The sequence below is a fragment of the Xiphophorus hellerii genome, chromosome 12 (assembly GCF_003331165.1).
Source record: "Xiphophorus hellerii strain 12219 chromosome 12, Xiphophorus_hellerii-4.1, whole genome shotgun sequence".
NCBI classification, from domain to species: Eukaryota; Metazoa; Chordata; class Actinopteri; order Cyprinodontiformes; family Poeciliidae; genus Xiphophorus; species Xiphophorus hellerii.
Genome location: NC_045683.1, coordinates 19004078 through 19023680, shown reverse-complemented (window position 1 = coordinate 19023680; position 19603 = coordinate 19004078).

The window sequence follows — 19603 nt, the reverse complement described above, 5'->3', positions numbered from 1 at the left end:
TAGGTGATAGAAAAATATTTTGACTAATATTCAAATATTCACACCAGGACTTGATGCAAGAGTGGAGAAACACACAATGTGCATACTTGTTTTAATACCTGAATATTGTTAGAGTATTTTTTAGAGCTGTCATTTTAAAATAAGAAGATTTAACAATATGTATAGCATCAAGGCAAAATTACAAATAACACGGCATGGCTCCTGTCAGCAACCAGTCACTGGAAAGACTCCCTACTCATTAGCAAAAGTGATTGGTGACAAAACATGTTTAAATTTTGTTGTTCCTGTTTTTCTCAGAAAGTAAATAAGGCAAACCCCATATTACCAGTTACCACAGAAATGCCTTCAGGCAGCACGTCAGATAACATGTTTCTTAGTGGCCGCCTGCAGCTGAGGACCAAGTGTTACACCGAATATGATTTTTATTCAGGTTGAGTTTGCTTGTTTGGGCAAATCAATGCTTGCTTGTAACTTCCAGAATTGTGTGTGCAACAATCCTGTTGCGATGACATGATGCCCTCATGCCATTAATTATTTAACTTAAATAACAACTACAAAAAAAGTTGTTGTATAAGCAAACTTAGGAGACAGCAGGAACATTGATTTTCCACAGTGTCTGAGTCACATCTCCTTCAATAATTTTCACCACCAGCGAAATTCAAACCTCACAAAGCTTTCATGCATTACACTTTGCTCAGCATCTCTTAAAGTGACAACACTCACCGATGGAAATAGCTAGCGGGAGAAATCATATTATCACTTTTACAGTTTTTATCTTGAGAGCTTGAGTGACAGCACAGCCTGTGGTCTGCACAACCCACAGCTTTTTTGCACTTCTAAAAGGAATTTTTAAGTTATAAAACAAACCCATCTCTTCAGAGCAAATATGACAATTATTCATTTACCCCTCAAGATATTGCTAATGTTTCCTCTTTAGAGGCAGAAGCAGTTGATATTTTTCCATGTCATCAGCCTTCTAAGTCAAAAACTTATTAACATAACCTGGTATGCATAACCCAGTAAAAACCAGATCTGTGTTCTACAATTTACCTCATTGTGGGCTGTGTTTAGGTTTTAAACTTTACCTTAATCAGTATAGGCACCAAAAGCTGTTGACTTGAAAACCAAACACACAACTTCAAGATGTTAAGTAAAAGTGTGAAGCATCTTACTTAGCTGCAGTGATGTGGATGTGTTTCTCTTTTATTTTTAACTTGAGAAAATGTAAATTCATTTTACTACACATTGAAGTGATCCTAAGTTGAGAAAGAATATTGCAGATATTCTTCCTTGACGAATGTCTTCATTGTCTGCTTGAGATTAACAAAGTATTTTTTAATTTAAATTGAATCTGAATTGAACTGAGGGGAATAAAAACAAGAGCTGAAAGATGAGAAATGATCCAAACCAAATTATCATGCATTATCATGCACAGACACACTGTGGCATATTTCTCAAATCAGTAACTATTCTGTGTCATATTATGTGTTTATAGGGGAAAAAATGGGATTTATACTAATTACTACAAAACAAAAGATTAATTATGATAAGTTGATCATTTTTTACACAAAAGTTTTGAAAACTACATTTATGCACAATTCCAAAATCAGCATGGTTTGAGAGAGGTAGGTCCAGAACCCATCCGTCACTAGAATTCAAAAAGTTGATATACGAGGTATCCATGACACCTGCAGAGATTCCACCAGAGATAAATACTGGAAATAGATCCTTATTCCATCCTTGAGGGACTGCAAGAATGATCAGTTTACCTTGAACTAGTTCTCTGTTTAAGTTTCAAGTATTTTTAGACAGAAAGAAATACGGCACTATTGTCAAATAAGCTTTGAATGGGCAGTTTTACCCTCTTAATTAAAAGTGCAAATGTATACAATGGCCAACAAGCCCGCCTACAGTGAAATTTTAGCACTCAAAATGAGTTAAGGGGCTGCAGAGAAGACAATTTATCACACACCAAAGCTCTAAAAATAAGCTTTCTATTTTTTTTTGCCTCTTTCCAGTGATGAAAGATCATGAGCAATTTAGATGTTGGGTGACCTGGAACACAGTTTTTGCTTGAGTGGCTTGAAAAATGGCACACTAGTTTACCGCTCATGTTGTAGGCATGGGCCAGAATGAGACTCTCATAGTATTGTAAGGCATAAGAAAAAAAAAATAAAAATTATAATTTATAATGTGATCTCATTAGCAACTGCTACAAAACATTAATTATAATGGTAATAATAAAGATATGTGTAACCTTTATTTATTATTTTAATTTTAATGCACAAATGCAACATAAGAGAACACCTGACAGCAATATATTTTGGAGCTGGAGCAAAACCCGGTGTTGTTTTTTGTTGCTTTAGCCCAGCTGCTTTAAGGTTTGAGATATTGTCCTTTCAGACATGGTGTTGAATTTACCTTGGTGAACATGCTTTTTATAAGCAACTTTCATTACTATTATCTGGAAAGAGTCTTCCCTCCTACCACTGACATTAATTATTATCCATGGAACAGTCGCTCATTGGATTTCTGCAAACGTGTTTTTGGGAGGGTGGGCAGGGGTTTTGTTTTTTGGTGATGGGAAATGTTTTGAAATGGCTACATTTGTCTTTTTTGGTAATAATATAAAGGTTTACTAAACTTTTTTCAGTAAGATGACCTTCAGTGCAAATCAGTATAGGGTAAAGGGCCTAAAGCTGTATAAAACCCCAGTCATTTTGGCACTTTCCTTTAAAACACTCTCGGGTTGTGAGAGAGGGGGAAGACATGCAGCAAAGGTCATCGGGTCGGGACTCAAACATGTGACGGCCATGCTGAGGACTAAGGCCTCCATACATGGGTTGCGCTTCATCCCCGCGTCACTGCCACACCCCGACGATTCAGTTTTTATAGTAGTTACTGCACTATGTACCTCATAGTTATTCTCATGCTGCCTTTTGTTTTATTTTGCTGTTTGAAGTTTCAGAAGAGCTGCACAGATACCACACAATGTTGGTTACTTTTGGATTACATCTGTAGTGCTTGTGTTGATATCTACAAATATTCACTCCCCAAACATTCTGGCCACTGTTCCTTCTAAGTATTTTTCAACCAATAAATGTGCATAAGCTCCTTAAAGCAATGCCTGCATCTGTACTGCTGAGCTGAAGAATCCTTCCCCCGTCACCGCATCTAAGCCACTTTGCTCACCTCACCAGGAAGAGAGAGAGACAGAAAAGGAGAGAAAGATGGGGTCGCACTCCAGGATAATAACAGCTGTTAAGATTTTCCAACTAAAAAGAGATTATAGGCCACATTTGGTCTCAAAAGGAGAAGGGGCCATAGCATATTTTAGTGAAAAAAAGCTGGGCTGAAAATAATTTAAATATCCTAACAACAAGCATGTGAAGAGTTTGTAAAATCCCGACTCAGCTTAAGCTTTTACATATGCCAGTAAATGTCTGACATTTTGCCGTAGTGCTCTGACTATCTTCTTACGTGCGTAACTGTGCCAGGTAAATGTAACCACTGAAGTCTGGGAGCGGGAGAACAGCAGTATTCGCTAATGAGAAGGCGTGTCTGTTTCTACTATTAGATACTGGAGAATGCTTCATATTTAATGACATTCTCTATAGCACACTCAGCACTGTCTAACACGCTTCCATACTTCTTCCTTTCTTATCCTGCTGTCTGAACTACACAATGAGTTTATTCTATATCTGACTTGGTTGTGTTTGATATGCATTTATTCTGTACCATGAGAAACACCACTGAGGAAACCTACACAGGGGTTTACTTTAGAACAATGGTATTCATCACTAAAGTGCTTTGGTGTGAATTGTAAGCCCCTGAAGCCATTGTTATAGATCAGAATCATCCCGACTATAAAAAGGATGTTTTTTTGTTTTTTTTTACCACAGCGGGTTAAAAAAGACATTAGCATCAGTACAACATTTCTTTTCTTTTTTGTCTTTCTGGTCTAGCAAAGCAACCAAAACTGTTATGTAGGTCCTTTTGGAAATTTGCCAAAATTTCCAACAGAAAATGTCCAGCTTTCCTATTTGTATTTGAGACATATTTAAGAGATTTGAAATATTCAACAAAGTAGTTAAGAAAGAGAGTAAACAATGGAGGGGTATTTTTCTATTCACATGAGTGAGGAAAGTATTCTCTCAAAATGATCATACGATTGATGACGTCAGAAATGTCAGAGTCCAAATTGTACATGAAATAAAGTACATCCTCGATGTGGTAAAATGTATATGACAGATCTTAATGAGACCCAAATATCAATATCAGACCAGAAAACATTGGCATGTTGGCAACTGAATAGATGAGCTGTTGTTTCCAGTTCAGTGAAACAGTTTTTTTTAGATTTAGTGTCAAACCAAATCCTCTTGAGAAAGAAAGGACTTTATAAATTGCAATCAAAACCATGTTTTTATTTTTAAGAAACAAAGATTTGACCTCAGCAAATTAGCTAATTTTAAATTCCCAATTTAGAATGCTTATGCCTTCAACATCTATAATACTTGAGGGAGATGGCTAGTAACATCAGCTGCAATATTAAACAACAAAGGACTAATTGAGCATCCATGGTGAATACCGTAAATGTCATAATTATGATTTCCATTTTTTTTACCTCTCCTCAGCTTATCTTTGTTTCATATTAACACTTTATGATGATCTAAAACACTGAGATTTTAAAATACCAAAAACATAAAAATCGAATTTAATCTATAGTCAGCGCATCACCTCACTGCACTGTGTTCCCTGTTTCTACTGTGAGAAACCTGAAGAACATTAAAATTAAATTTAGTAAAAATTGAACAACTTGTCCTCATTCCCAGGGTTTTTTGGCTGCTTTGTCAAAAGCCACTTCTTTGCTTGAGTTCTGCACAACGTGTCCTTTGTAAGCAGTGCCATAAAGATCTGGCTATAACATCCGCCTTGTTAAACAGGCAACATTGTCCACATAAAACAAAAAAGGGTAGCTGTGCAGCCTGTTATAAAAGATTGAGACCCCTCTCAATTTAAACAAGTTGTTTAAAATACATTCTTTCACAACACAGACACAAACACATGATGCTGTCTGACACCATGGAGTTCTTCCTATTTGTTTTTTAAAGAACATATTGGACTTCCGATTTAATTTGAGTTGCATATTTTTCCGTCTTTCCAATTTGAGATGGCTATTTGCCCAGTCTAACCAACCAGTATAAACTTCCAAAGGGTGAATAGTGCCAACTTCATTTCTTTAAGCCAGATATTCAACATAGTGTGCTACTAGAAGCCTGAGAAAGTTATTTTTTTGTTGTTTTTTTTGCATTTCATCATCTAACACAACAGCAAAATTGGATACCGAGGGTGTCAGGCTGTCATTATATTTTTTCCACCATCGCAGCTTCTAAACCTCATGTATAATGTAGTGTTGTCTCAGGAACTTAGACCTTAAGACAAAGACCAAATGTGTATTCGGGTAAACGTGAGAAGGTATTGTTCTTGTGTTCTAATTAACTGTATCACAGCTGTGCCAAAAATACACCCAAAGACTAATTTGTTTGAGGTATGTTAAGATGGAGAAGAGGCAATCTTTAGATACCACCCAGATCTGTGGTGAGAAAGACCCTGAAAACCTGCATAAATTACTGCAGTATTTTTGCACAGAAATCCCTCATTCCTCAGTGTAGTGTGACCTAATTCGTTGTACCTGGGGGACCCAGCAGCATCTTTAACTCCCCCTCCGTCTCATATTCAAACTCATGTGAAGGCAAAGCTTTGCAGCAGAGCGCAGACTTTGATGATGTGAAGTGAAATGCAGGTCGCAGTGAAAAAAGAAAAGACGTCGTACTTGTGTGGAGTAACTGGAAACTGATTTGAGTTCAAAATGTGTGCAATGTGTGTTTGCTTTTGATCCAGCAGCAAACATTCTTCATGACCCCATCATGTACTGAATGAACAATGTTTATTGTACTGTTTTCACTTATGTGTGCAATCTTTACGTTTTATATTAAACTACAACAAAGGAGCCCCTATAAACAAGTATATATTCTTCATCGAGGCTTTGTAGGTACGGATACTCAGATTCAACCGTTTGCAGAAAAAAACGATGCAAATGCAGAAAAACAAAGATTTGCCTCTTGTCCTCCTTTACTTCTACCTTATGTACAGTGACACTTCATGAGTGTCCCTGTGCATGTTTTCCTAAAAGACATAATTATGAATGATCTTTAAACTCTTTATGTCATTATTTTATATAAATCTACCACGCACCAGCAATTAGGACTTGAGTCTTGAGCTCAAGTCACTTTTAGGCCACAAAACCGAAGATGTCAGAGGGTGAAAGGAAGGTGATAGGACTCAATTTATCAAATGTTATCCTCTCTGTGGTACGGTGTACAAATGGGGTTGTTCTTGTAACATTTTGAAAAGTATCTGCATAATACATGTAATGCATGCATGTTGACAGTACCTGTTAAAAGGACAGTGAAATTCAGGACAGGTTAGAGTTGCCTGCTTTTATTTTCTGCCACTGTTCAACTAGGAGTTAGTTAGCATAAGTATAAGTTAGTTAGTTAGTCAGTATAAGTACAGCCATTGCTGTGGCTTACAGCAATGGCTGTACTACTTGCTGTAATATGGTGTTATTGATCACATGGATATTTTCCAAACTGAGTGCTGCTTTACATGACCTTCAAAAACCAAACTTACTTTCGACATGTTAAGTTCTCAGTGTGAAAATGTAGGAGTGGAGTGGAGGAATAAGGGGGGCTTCTCATGCCGGTCCCCACAAAATGATGCCCTGGGTGGTGGCCTATGTTGCCCCTATCAGAAACTGCCACTGGTGCCCGGTCACAACAGGTGAACTAAATTGCTAACAGCTAATATGACAATGGTAAATGAAGTTGTTTTTTTGTTTGTTTTTTTCTACTTGAGAATTTGGACACATGTAATTGTGATCTTCAAATAATCAAAATAGGCAACAAATTTGGAAGGGATCAAGGTAAAATATGGGTTGGTATGTCTATTTTAACAAGGTGTGGCTAAAAAGTCTTTATCATTGTAAAACCTGAAAACACAGAAAATAATTTCTCTAAAAGTCAGCTTTCCTCTCAGACTAGTTAAACTGCATCACTGCAATAGGTCATTACAGATTTTTTTGTCCACTGATGTGAAAAATGGCTGCCTCCCACAGCTTTAACCTCACTCCTGCAGATTTCTTTTTGCCTTTCTGCTTTTCAAATCTATAGGTGATTCAGACTCACATCTTCCACAAATTCTCAGGGGACACAGAACAAAACCAAATAAAGCTAAACATACACAATATTGTGCTCAGAGGCCCACCATTTCTTGTACATCCTTGTTTTAAGGCTCTTCAAGCTTAATTTCAAGCTTTAATTCGGTTAAAAGAGAATATGCAGCAAGTGAGAAATGTCAATAGTTCATGCAGTGGAGCTTGATGCTTCAGCAGAATAAGTCCCTGAGAGCAAAGAAAGTCTACTTAACATGCTTAACAATACTGCAACTTCCTGAACCAAGCAATAGGAAGGCTGTATAGACTGAGAGCTTGATATGCAGACAGGCATGGCAGGACAACAGCAAGCAATAAACATGCTAATTTAGGAAAGTGTAACAACCACTTATCTGGAGCCAAAGAAATGTCACATCAAAATAGCTCATAGCATTTTCTGCACATCTGCAACCAACAGAGAGGCAGGAGCTCAACGCTGCAACAAGCACCCAGGCAGAAGGTTGAGTGTTTAGTTTTTTGCCTTCCACCCACAACTTATAAAATATTAAAGGAATATTTGATTACAATAACATGATCATCACTTCTGGCATTTACATATAAAGTGTAAACTTTCAATGGAATAATGCCTCTGCCAGAGGACAGGATAATATTGTTGGTGGAAAATATCTGGAGCCTTTTATTTCTTTGGCCCGTCACTACATAGAGTATGAAAGATGGTGTACGTGTGTGTGTGTGTGTGTTTGTAATGTGTGCCTTATTAGAATACAGACTATTTCACTTTGTGAAAAGGAGAGGAAATGTGGAGAAATATTAAACTGGATATTACCACATGCAAGCCAATTGAGACTTTGCGTTTCTTTGAGGACTTCACTTGAGCATATCATCTATAAATATGAAACTAGGTATTTCTATACCCAAGTCTTTTGGTATGTTTAAATCTTTAAAAGGCACTTGGCATTGAGGGAAATTGTATGCTGTAAGCATTGAAAATTATTTCTCTCACTGAATAGCAAAGCCACAAGTGGTTCTTCTCTGGAGTGAGATATGATAATTCTTATATCTTCCCAACGAAGACATACTGTACATCTAGAAGAGAATGTTGCTCTTAACCTGGTGATTTGAAAAGCACGACAGAGACGTTACAGGATTCCAGGAAGAAGCACAAATAATGTCAGATAAATTTTGGGTGATTCTGAAAAAGCAATTGCGGGATGATGAAATGGCATCATGATTGCTGGCCATCAGTTTGTTTGTTCCACTACATTGACGTCCTTGAAGAAATAAACGGGATCAATGCATACCAGAAGACACTAGAAATTATGCTATAGATTTCTCTTCTGACAGCTAGAATCTGGAGGGTGAAGTTCCAGTAGACCGCCACAGTACCTCCTAATAGAATTGGAAATGTGCCACAAGAAAATAAACAAGGAGGTCTTGCTTTAGGGCAAATATTTTTCTGTATTGGAACATATATTGTTAATAAGCACAAAAGTCTTTGTCATCTGAAGAATTTTGAACAACAAACCTATAGAACAGCCAGACTGTATAGTGACACTGGGGGGATTGCAGAGAAAAAACCCAATAGGATTTTTTGATTGGCTGTCATTTGTGAAACAATAATAGAGCAATTCCTGTGCTTGTCCAGCTCTTTTTTCTCAAACATATATTTATTGATTTTTTTTGTAAAGCAGGTACAACATAAAAGCAGTCCCAGTAACAAGGCAAAAAATGCAGACTAATCAAACAACATATAATAAAATCCATCCATCCATCCATTTTCTAACACCCTTGTCCCTAGTGGGGTCAGGAGAGGTGCTGGTGTCTGTCTCCAGCTAACGTTCTGGGCGAGAGGCGGGGTTCACCCTGGACAGGTCGCCAGTCTGTCGCAGGGCAACACAGAGACAGACAGGACAAACAACCATACACACACACACACACACCTACGGAGAATTTAGAGAAATCAATTAACCTAACAGTCATGTTTTTGGAAAAACATATAATAAAATAAAAACATATAACTGAATAAGCAGCTGACGGCAGTATATGTAAAAAAAAAAGAAAACAAAAATAAATTACTATGTTAGGTAAAGAATGGATCCCAAGGACTATAAAATTAAAAAGGCTTATACTTCAAAGCTTTGTGCTTCAAGTGGAATCATACCAGCCACAGTCTGCTTCCACTGACTGAGGGTGGGGGCTTTATCACTGACCCATATGGCGGTATTTTGTTGCGCAGATCAGCAGGAAGCTCCTCAATCAGTCCCAACAAGAAAGTCCTTGTGCTCAGATGCAGACTCTGCTTACAAATTATATCAAACCGTTGAGCTATTACACCCCAGAACTGTTATATGTAAGGGCAAGTCCACAAACAGAAGATAAATGATCCAACAGCAGATTGACATTTAATACAGAGTTCTGACAGCACTGGTTTCATCCTGTGTCTGGCCTCAGGAGTGAGATATGTAGCCTATAAAAGATCTTAAATTGTCTCTCCCAATAGGAGTTAGACACCAGAACCTTTAAGGGTTCTGGTGTCTAACTCCTATTGGCCTCCCAGTTCACAGCCTCTATTGTACCCACATCCGTTTCTCATCTGCCTTTTACTTTTACAGTGAGATTGTTGAGGGCCCTATACACTTTCTGAGTGAAAGATTTGAGTTGTATATTATTCACCAATAGAGATTCTATTGGAGAGGCTTTTCTTAAAGTACTTTGAAAATGGTCAAGACAGTATCACAATGAACTGATCAGGCAAATTGATTAAGTTGGTCATCTCCACCTGTCTAACTACAGAGTGGTTACCGAGAGATTTGTCTTAGAAAACGGCAACAATCAGTGGTTCCTTGTGAAATGCAGATTGTTAGTATCTGCAAATGTAGCTTTATATTCCACTTTCATGTGTAACTGGAGACCATTTTCTCTGTGCTGATTTAAAGTGAACAATTTTCTGTAATTCCTCCATTTATTCTTCAACAAAAACAGACAACAGGAGAACATGCAGACTGCTCACCCCAACACTGAAGCAAAACAAAAGTATGAAGACACAATACATAGGGCTCAATGTAATTTCAATGTCTTACCTTGACACATTTGAGTTCTGTATTGGCAGACAAGCACTACATCTGATGAGCAGTGTGATTCCCAGCTATGGTCTTTTCATCAAAACTCTCCAGAGGAGTGTGCTCAATTTCCCTTTAAAGTATTCCAGGTGTTTTGCAAAGACTGAACAAAGTTGCCACTGTAATGTTAAGTATATTGTCACAAGTGTCATATTCATGTTTGGCTCATGATTAGAAAATTTCATGATATGAATCTTAACTCCTGCTGCAGAGGAGAGAAACTAATGTGAAGTTTCTTTCAAATAACAATGTGGCCCCAAAATATGAGAAGACAGAAAGTAATGCCAGTAAAAAAAAAGGAAAAAAAAGCAATAATAGTTAAAGAAACATGAATCAGAATTTACTCAGAATCGGTTAGAATTGGTAGAATTGGTGCAGATAAGAATTTGACTTAATTTTCCTACACTCAGCTTACAAGCAAAAGTCAAAACGATTGGTTTAGAGCTTCCATACCTTAGAAAAGATGTCTGGCAACAATTGCTGCCGGTGGGAATTAAATGGGGTAATGTCTGTAAGCTTAACAATGTATTAACTTCAGACAAGATACAAAACTCCAACTTGTAAACTTGTGTTTAAATATACAGTATGTGTATGTAGGGGTGTACATACAATAACTGAAAAAAGACTAGTTAGACGGTGCAAACTTTCAGATTTTATTTCACAGCAAAGCAGCTGCTTACTTTTTCACTGCAGTGTTCATTGTGTTCATCAGACAGACAGCCTGGGGGAACAAACAGGTACAGATACCATACCACTTGATAAAGTCTTCAATTCTATATCTATATAAGCTAATATTTTACTTATCTTTATCTTAGGTTGTCTGTTTTCTTAAAGTAATTTTTCTGTGCAGCTATTTTTTGCCTGAATATTAAGGTCATGGTTAAAGTATTGTCATGAGTGCATAAAAAACTGTTTGCAGGAACCAATGTTCACATGCTTTAAGTATAGATTCTTAAAACTTGCTAGTTCTTTTTATTTATTTTTTATTTTTTTATTAAACTGAACGTGAAGAGAAAGGCACACATTTTATTAGTAGGGTAAGAGAGTTAAAAAGCTTGGATTGATAAGAAAACAATATTCCCTAAATAAACATTGAAACTTTTTTCAACAAGAAATGACTGCAGCGTTTTCTAGATGCTCTAATTTTAGAGCAACCACTCACGTCTAAACAGAAAATAGTTTATTGCAACCAGAGTGAGAATCCAGAGGCAAAGTTTAAATGAAAAAGCTAGTTTAAAATTTCCTCAAAATTTAATAACACTCTTGGGCATACTTGTTTAAATAACATTCATGCACAACACTGGGGGAACTCAAGGATTTAGCAGATTGGGGTAGAAATCAACTCAAAACTGAATCACTCATAATAATTCTTGCCTTTTTTGATGTGATTAAAAGCACTGGAAGGAAAGCTCATTAGAATATTAGCTGTGTCCAATGCAATCAGTGGGATTTGTGCATCTGTCATCTCAAAATTGTACATAAATGCATAATCATGTGTCTTCAGTGTAAGCAAGAATATTAACCTTTTCCTTCGTAACAAGTGTTTGATCAGAAGAATAGAATAGAATAGAATAGAATAGAATAGAATAGAATAGTGTTTAATTGTCATTACACCCTGAAGCACAACAGGATTGAGATTGCTCCCACTAAGCCACCTGTAGCCATTGAAGAAAAATAGTCATTAAAAGGACAAAAATTGGCAAAAAGCATGAAGAGAACTAAGGAATAACAGATTTTTTTTTTCTTTTTTAAATTGGTACTTCCCTAAAAATAAATGAAATTGCTGGGAAGCGTCAGGTTTTTGTTTTTTTGTTTGGGGTGTTATGGGATTCTGTTTTTACTTGACTGTGTCTGTCAATGAATGTTAGCAGTTCTGATGGTCCAGGAGAAGAAGTTGTTGGTTAGTCTTGTTGAATGTGAAACGCCTCAAAGGGTAACAGTTCAAACAGGGCAGAATGTGAGAGGTCTCCTGTGATGCTGTAGTTTTCCTGAGGCTACAGCATGTTGCAATATGCTTCAGGGTGGGCAGAGGGCAGCCAGTGATTTTTTTAGTCAGTGCTGGTCTAGTCGGTGACGGTTTCCACTCGTATGCCATCGATGAGGAGAGGAGCAGGGTCATTTTTGTTTTTTATGAAGTCCACAATAAGTTCTTTGGTCTTTTTGGACTTTCAGAGTCTGGTTGTTTTCTGGTGATCAGGTGGATTTTACTCCTTATCCTGGATTTTATTTCTTGACCCTCTTCACAGATTAGGCTGACTATGGTGGTGTCATCTGCATATGATGCAGTTTATTGGGTGGGTACGAGAGCAGTCAGTAGATTATTGTTCTACAAAGTATTGATTCCAGGGGATTAAATGGAACGAGATGCCACATTTTCTGAAATGTCTTTTGTAAAAATCTGTAAATTTGTTTCAGTCTTACAATTAAGCTCCATTTTTTTATGGTCTTTCAAATAAAGCCCCTATAAAATGCATATACAACAGTTTTTGGTTGTAATGTTACACAGTTTGACAAAAACATCAAGGGGTTTGAATACTTTTGAAAAGCAATGTAGAAACTTAATTGTCCCTCTGAATCTAATACTGTTAGTTTATAGCACAGCTATTCAAAGAACATGAACGAGTGACATTATATTTGGAAAAGAAATGACTAAGCATGCTTCAAAAGACTGCAGCAGAGAATGTCAGATTGCTCTTTCATTAAACATCACAAAGATCTTGCGGTTACAGTTTGACATAATTTCTCACTGACGAGAAATCACAAGAGGTTTTCTCCAGATCAAAGTTCACTCTCATTTAAAAAGTCTGACAATCACACATTTTACTCTGATTTTTTATCAAAAAGATTAATATTCAAAAATGCTTTTGTGTTTTATTTCAAATTTCCTGTATCAAAATAAACCTCATTTTAGTGGTCATAGTTGGAATGATGGTTTGTGTGTCGTTAGGCCGGGTGGGGTTGGATGGTGTGGCATTGACTGATATTAAGTGGTTTATGGAGGATGTGGGACATGTTGTGTTGCCAGTAAAGTGCTTTATCTGTGGCCATAATGTTCTGTTGTGAAATGTTCTCGTTCCAAAACCAAACACAAATGTTACATTTACAAAAACAAATTAAATAAATGTAAATTTTTTCCACTTTTTGCAATCCATCAATTTTGTGGTCACCATTGAACCACCAATATAATTTGAAATTTGGATAAGGAGCTTCAGTCTTTTGAGATCACTGACTGTAGTTTATTGTAAGTCAAACAGGGGGAACAATAAACTTTTGGTCTGCTCCACTGTTGTTCCATTAGATGGAGAAGCACTGAAAATCTGCTCAGACAAGATAAGAGGTTTCTCACATTGCTTCTGCTTGAGCCACTCATCAGTCATTCGTGTGGTGCTTGTCCACCTCCCTGCCATGTCCTCAGTCCTGTCAGAGAACCAACTATTGGTGACTTAATTTCTTCTCATGCATTGTACTTTTACCAAAGAGACTTAAAGAGACACATATGGTGCCGCACTGAGTCACAAACGCAGCAATATTCATTTACGCGAAAGCAGTGTAAAATTTGTCGTTTTCCCTCAAATGAAAACTATTAGTACATAGTATATTTTACTTCTTACTTTTTTGGCTCAGTAATTTACTTCCAGACATCCTTCCTTCGAGGATGTCACCAGCTGGCACTCACTGAGAGCCTCTGTAATCAGAACTGTGACTGTAATAATAATAATAATAATAATAGTAATAATGGAGGAAAGTAGGTTGCAAGTCTAAGAGAGAAATTCAAATGATTGATTTGTATAAGTGTATTGCCTTTTCTGTTGACGGTCAGAATATATACAGTATATAATTAAGTCATGTGTAACTTGTGCAGTGAGCAGAAGAGTTATTCAGGCTTCAAAACACATGTTGTGCTTACATACAATGTCTTATTTTTGTGTTTGCATTTAGGTTTTGCAGTGGAATAAAATCAAAATGTTCTTATGATCTATATTGTGCCGAAAAAAATACTGTACAAGTGAGCATTTTGACCCTGCCATACGTTATATGTATATTCTCCAATATGCATTTTATATCATCAACATGTGAGGTGTGTAGCTGTCTTTTAGTACTTCAGAAATTAGCGAGAGTTAAAAGTTTATAATCACATCTCACCAGATGTGATTTATCTGATGTTTCTTTTCTGTAGAAACATTTAAAAACAAGCTTTAGAACCATCCCTGACTGCCATTTGGACAGAAAACAACAGAAAACAAAGTAATGTTTTCTGTAGGTTTACTATATGTTTTTCAAAAGGACAGACATATAGTAAGAAGATAGTTCACAAAATAACAGCAGCGCTATCTGAATATTTTCCAATAATACTAAGTAGAGAGTGAACACAGCAAAGGAGACAAGGTAGTCTATATCTCCTGTGACCTGTGGCACCATAAATATAGACATTGCACAAGATATTCTAATAGACTCTTACTAATAATAACCTTTATCAAAAAGGAAAGCCCACCAATGACCTGCTCAGTTTATTAGCTTCAGGCCAAATCCAGCCCTTCACACGAGCTAACATGGAAATTGGAAATGAAATTTGTGAAAGTCTTAATTCTGCACTGGAAGCCAAATGTGCTACTTTTACTTGAAACAAAAGAAGAGATATGCTTTTATGGCAAGGCCACCGTGTTCCTGAATTCAGTAGCAAAGTGAGCTCTCTTGTACAGTCCCCCAGCAGTGCTGCATTTTAACTAGGCACTCTGTACACAGAGACAGAGAGATGTGATTTTCTCCAAAAAATGCCAGCTTGGGCAAAAAAAGAAAGCTTAATGTGGAGATTTTAAAAAGACATGCATCTATGTATTTATTTAGAGAAGTCAAAGGTAGAGTACTGTGCTAAGGTTGTGGAAAATAGTCAAACTTATTCTCAACTTGCAACTTGAATTTAAAATATCAGACTAAAACACACCATGAAGTACAAAGCCTTGCTTATTTTTGACTGTTATTTATGTAAATGATAGATATTTTTTGTATAGTAATTACAAAGTTTCAAGTTGTCTGTGTGGTGGCTTGCATTTTGTTATCCTATAAAACTCCTAAACAAATATTCTATTAACAGTATACTTTAAATATGTTCTTAGTTTCAGCCAGTGGCTTGGCACATTTGCTTATGTGACCCTTTGTGCAGATGAACCGCCTGCACCTGTCCTAGTGTATAAAACTCCCTCATCAAAACTGTGAGCTGGTTCCACAAGTCAGGACCTGATAACTAAAACCTTTCTATTTTCAGATTTTTCCTGGCACTTCAAGTAAACCTACAGTCTGAGAATGAGTTGTTTTCTTAGGAATATAGAGAAGAATGGTTTTACTCAGATGGTTCTATATTTTTCGCTGTCTGAATTCGTACCTTTATAGAAGTAAAACATTTTTTAACGCTGGCCTAGATGTATTACTCAATTAAAAACTGGAGAAATATAATTTCCTATTTTAACTCACAATAGAACTCTCAGTGCAGTAAGATCAGCAAAAGGCTTCTCAGAGTTTTTCTCTATTTTGACTTAACATAGTAAAGATTACTATAGCCACCACAAGAGTAACAAATGCATTGACTAGTTTTAAAGCACTCGGGGGCATGATGTTCCATATTAGGTGATGTTGGATCAGTCTGTTGTAAAGTAGAGAAGAAACCAACCTATGGATGAAAAAATACACTGTCACTAGTGTAGTTTCACAAGGCTGTTTAGCCTTTTGTACTTGTAGAGAGAATATAAACATTTTGAGAAAAAAAAAATTCTAGCTGACATTTTGAATACAGCAACCATCTTTGTCTATGTATTTTTGATGGTTTACTTCTATGGTGTAGTCTGCTGTGCATGCAGATAAAAGCAGTTCATTTTAGGGTGATAAAAACATGAAACAATTAAATTAGCAAACTAATTACAGACAAATTGAAAACTGTTTATTTCTCAATATGTACATCATCCCATTAAATATTGCTTGTTGCAGCTGCAGGGTAAGATTAATCCATTTAGAGTAATATATCTTAATGGTTAATTTTATATGCATGTGTACCAACATTTTCTTTGTTGTAGAAAAATATGTGTTTGTTTTGAAATCGCAGAAAACTCTGTCTCTCTCTAAAGATTGCTAATACAAAAGACTTTGGGAATATTGAATCACATTAGGATTAATATTTCCTAATGTGGTGAATGATTATATCCATGTCCAACTCAGGTCTCAAGTCTTTAGAGACTGAAATGGACATTCTCAGGTGGCTATTCTCCTTCTTTTACCCAGAGTTTACAAATGCCAGTGATTAATGACCCTTCTCTACCAGAATACCTGCACCTCTATCAAAACTGTGATTAATGGTACTGTGAACTATGATGCTTCAGAGAAGACAAAATAAATACATTACTTAACTAATTTATTCTTGTTGAGTTCTTATTCTTCCACTGCTGATTACTTAAAGGAAAAATTGTTAATGACAGTTGTGTCCCAGATCTCAAGTCCAATTTGAGTCTAGAGTCGAGTTGGGAGGCCAAATCTGATGTCTTTGGATTTGTAACTTAAGTGTAACTCTTTTTACCTATGACTTGTTTTAAAATTGTACACAGCAGCCATAACAAAAAGCAAACAATTTTTTAATTTTTTATGACTCCTTTTTTCCCCTTTTTATTCTAATTACACCAAAAAACCAGGGAGGAAGGCAAACCTCCTCTTGTCTAGTTTATCTTTGGATACCAGCGTCTCCAGACATAATGCTGTTCAGGAAGGAGACAGGTTCTGTTCCATAAAGTAAAATGTGTTTTGTTGTTGTCAACCCTTGAGCAAAAGCAAAAGACATTTTTAAGATTCTGGCTGACGCTGCTGAGTCATCATCCACAGCAAAACGAGTTCTGTGCCAACATGATCTGATAGGCCAGTCAGAAAAGCAGAACCTTCTTCCTCCAAAAGCAACATAAAAAAGTCAGATTATAGTTTGCAAATTCTTTCGGGGACAAGGATTTTGAAATTTAAAACATGCTGAAGTTAGAATTTAAGTGTTTAACCTAAATAATCATTGTAAAAAAATAAATAAAAGAAATCGGAAAGCTTGTTCATCTACAGTATGGTAGTGGTTCCCAAAGTGTGGGGCGCGCCCCCTAGGCGGGGTGCAGTGCCATTGCAGGGCAGGCGCGGGAACCGGTATGGATGAATGAAAAAAAAAATAACAGTTATACAAAAGTGTTTCACTGTAAAGATGGTTTGTAGTTTGTTTTGTTGCAACCTGAAGTGTGAAATAAATTATGTGTACAGGTTTATGTCTGGTTGAAAAATGTGTGTGCCCAGTAGATATTTTTTTTCCTTTTTTGGGGCGGATTTTATTGTAATCCATAGGGGGTCCCAGAAAATCTTTGGGAACCACTGATCTATGGTAAGAAGTGTCGCTTCAGTAATCAATAGGGTCCATATTTTTCCATGCGTAATCCCTTTGGAGGCTGTAAATTATCTCACACGGGAAAGCTGTGGGACACAAGAGGGACAATGCCTTCTGGGATTTCACATTGGATTATCTGATCTTTTTGAGTTACTGCCTCACTTTTGGTTTGATCAGGAGAAAACCAGACAGACTGTGTTATTAATAAAATCAGTGTGCTTGTCAGGGACATTAAAGGAAACTGAACAATTACATGTAACCTCACAGTGAATTTGAAAAGAAAGCTGTCATCTGTGAGTGGACTCATGTTTTACACCCACAAGATGTTAAATACTCCATAAATTAAAATATTTTCAGTAGCTGTAGATATAAGCTTAACATATTTGTTACAAATAAAAATGAGATAGTGATTTAATGGTTGTGTCAATGCTGGATTTCTTGTTCAGTAATGAACTACTTTTATTTTTTAAACAAGTGACAAAACTGAAATATAAGATTCTATTTTTTGGTTATATGAGATCAAATTGCACACTAGTCAGTACCTCGCCAGTCATAAACTTTACTGCATGTCACTGCTCACAAGACTCTCTTCAGACCATTTTCTTTAAACCAGAACTATTGCTATGCGCACCAATTTCTGAAATACTCAGATCAGCCAGTATGGCAGCCATGTTCAAAGTAGCTTAAATCCCATCTCTTCCCTATTTGGAGACTCAGCTTGAACTTTATTAAGTCATCTTCTCCCAATTTAGATGCTGAAATGCATTGAATTATTTTCATGCAATTGGTTGTTTTACTATCTCTTATAACAAACAATTGAAAAAGTGTGTAAATTGAGCAGGTGTAGATGTTGACTCATCAAAGAACAATGCTAAATTTCATCCAAGCCAAGAAAATAAATCCACCCCTTGACTGCAAGGCAAATATAATTAATTCTAATTCATTTACACCTCCAAACTACATTCAGATGCAATTCCGCTATCTCTTTGAATGCAAACACAAACTCTGCATTGGCTTGGAAATTAAATAATTCTCCACATGCCTGCATTAGCCCTAAAACCTACATGTCTTCCCTTATCAAGGCTTAGAGAATTATGTCATGCGTTATCTAACTGGGGACCAAGTAGCACGCCAAAAAGACAAACTCATTTACATAACCCACATCTCCTGTTTACATGGCACCCATTTATCATCAAAGACAACTTTATGGATAGGTTTTTCAGGCAGTGAGCGATATTAATCAAACACAGATCTAACAGGAAACAGAGAAATCACAAGCCAGAGGGCAGCAGTTACTTATCTGTATGTTGGAGGCCCATGTCGGGTAAAGATTCCATGCAGATAATGTGCATAAGTGAGCAACAGCTACGGGAAGAAGACAGAAGGTGTTGCAGGATCAGGGTTGCTTTAGCTTAGGCATTTTGACTTTTCCTGCTGTGCTAGACTGCACAACATGGATCATATTTAAGAAATAGATTATACAGTATGTTTTCATGAAACATTATATGTTTTAACTTTGCCTGGGATATCTACAACATCAAAACTAAAAGATCATAATAAAAACACCTGCTGAGTTTGTTGTATTAGTTACATTGCAAACATATGGTAGATGTGTATATAGTGTATGTTTTCATATTACGTGCTCATACAACAAACTGGCTTTCTAAGATTTATTAAGGTGATCTACTATACATTCTGAACTGCAGCATTATATAATCTGTGATAAACATTAGAAAAGAATGCCGAGGAGCATAGCCCACAAACTGTAAACATCCATTGTTCTTAGGATGTCAAGGCTCTGGGGGAAAATCTTTCAAAATGCTAAGAGAGAGTAACTTCTGGAGATGGGGAAAAGAT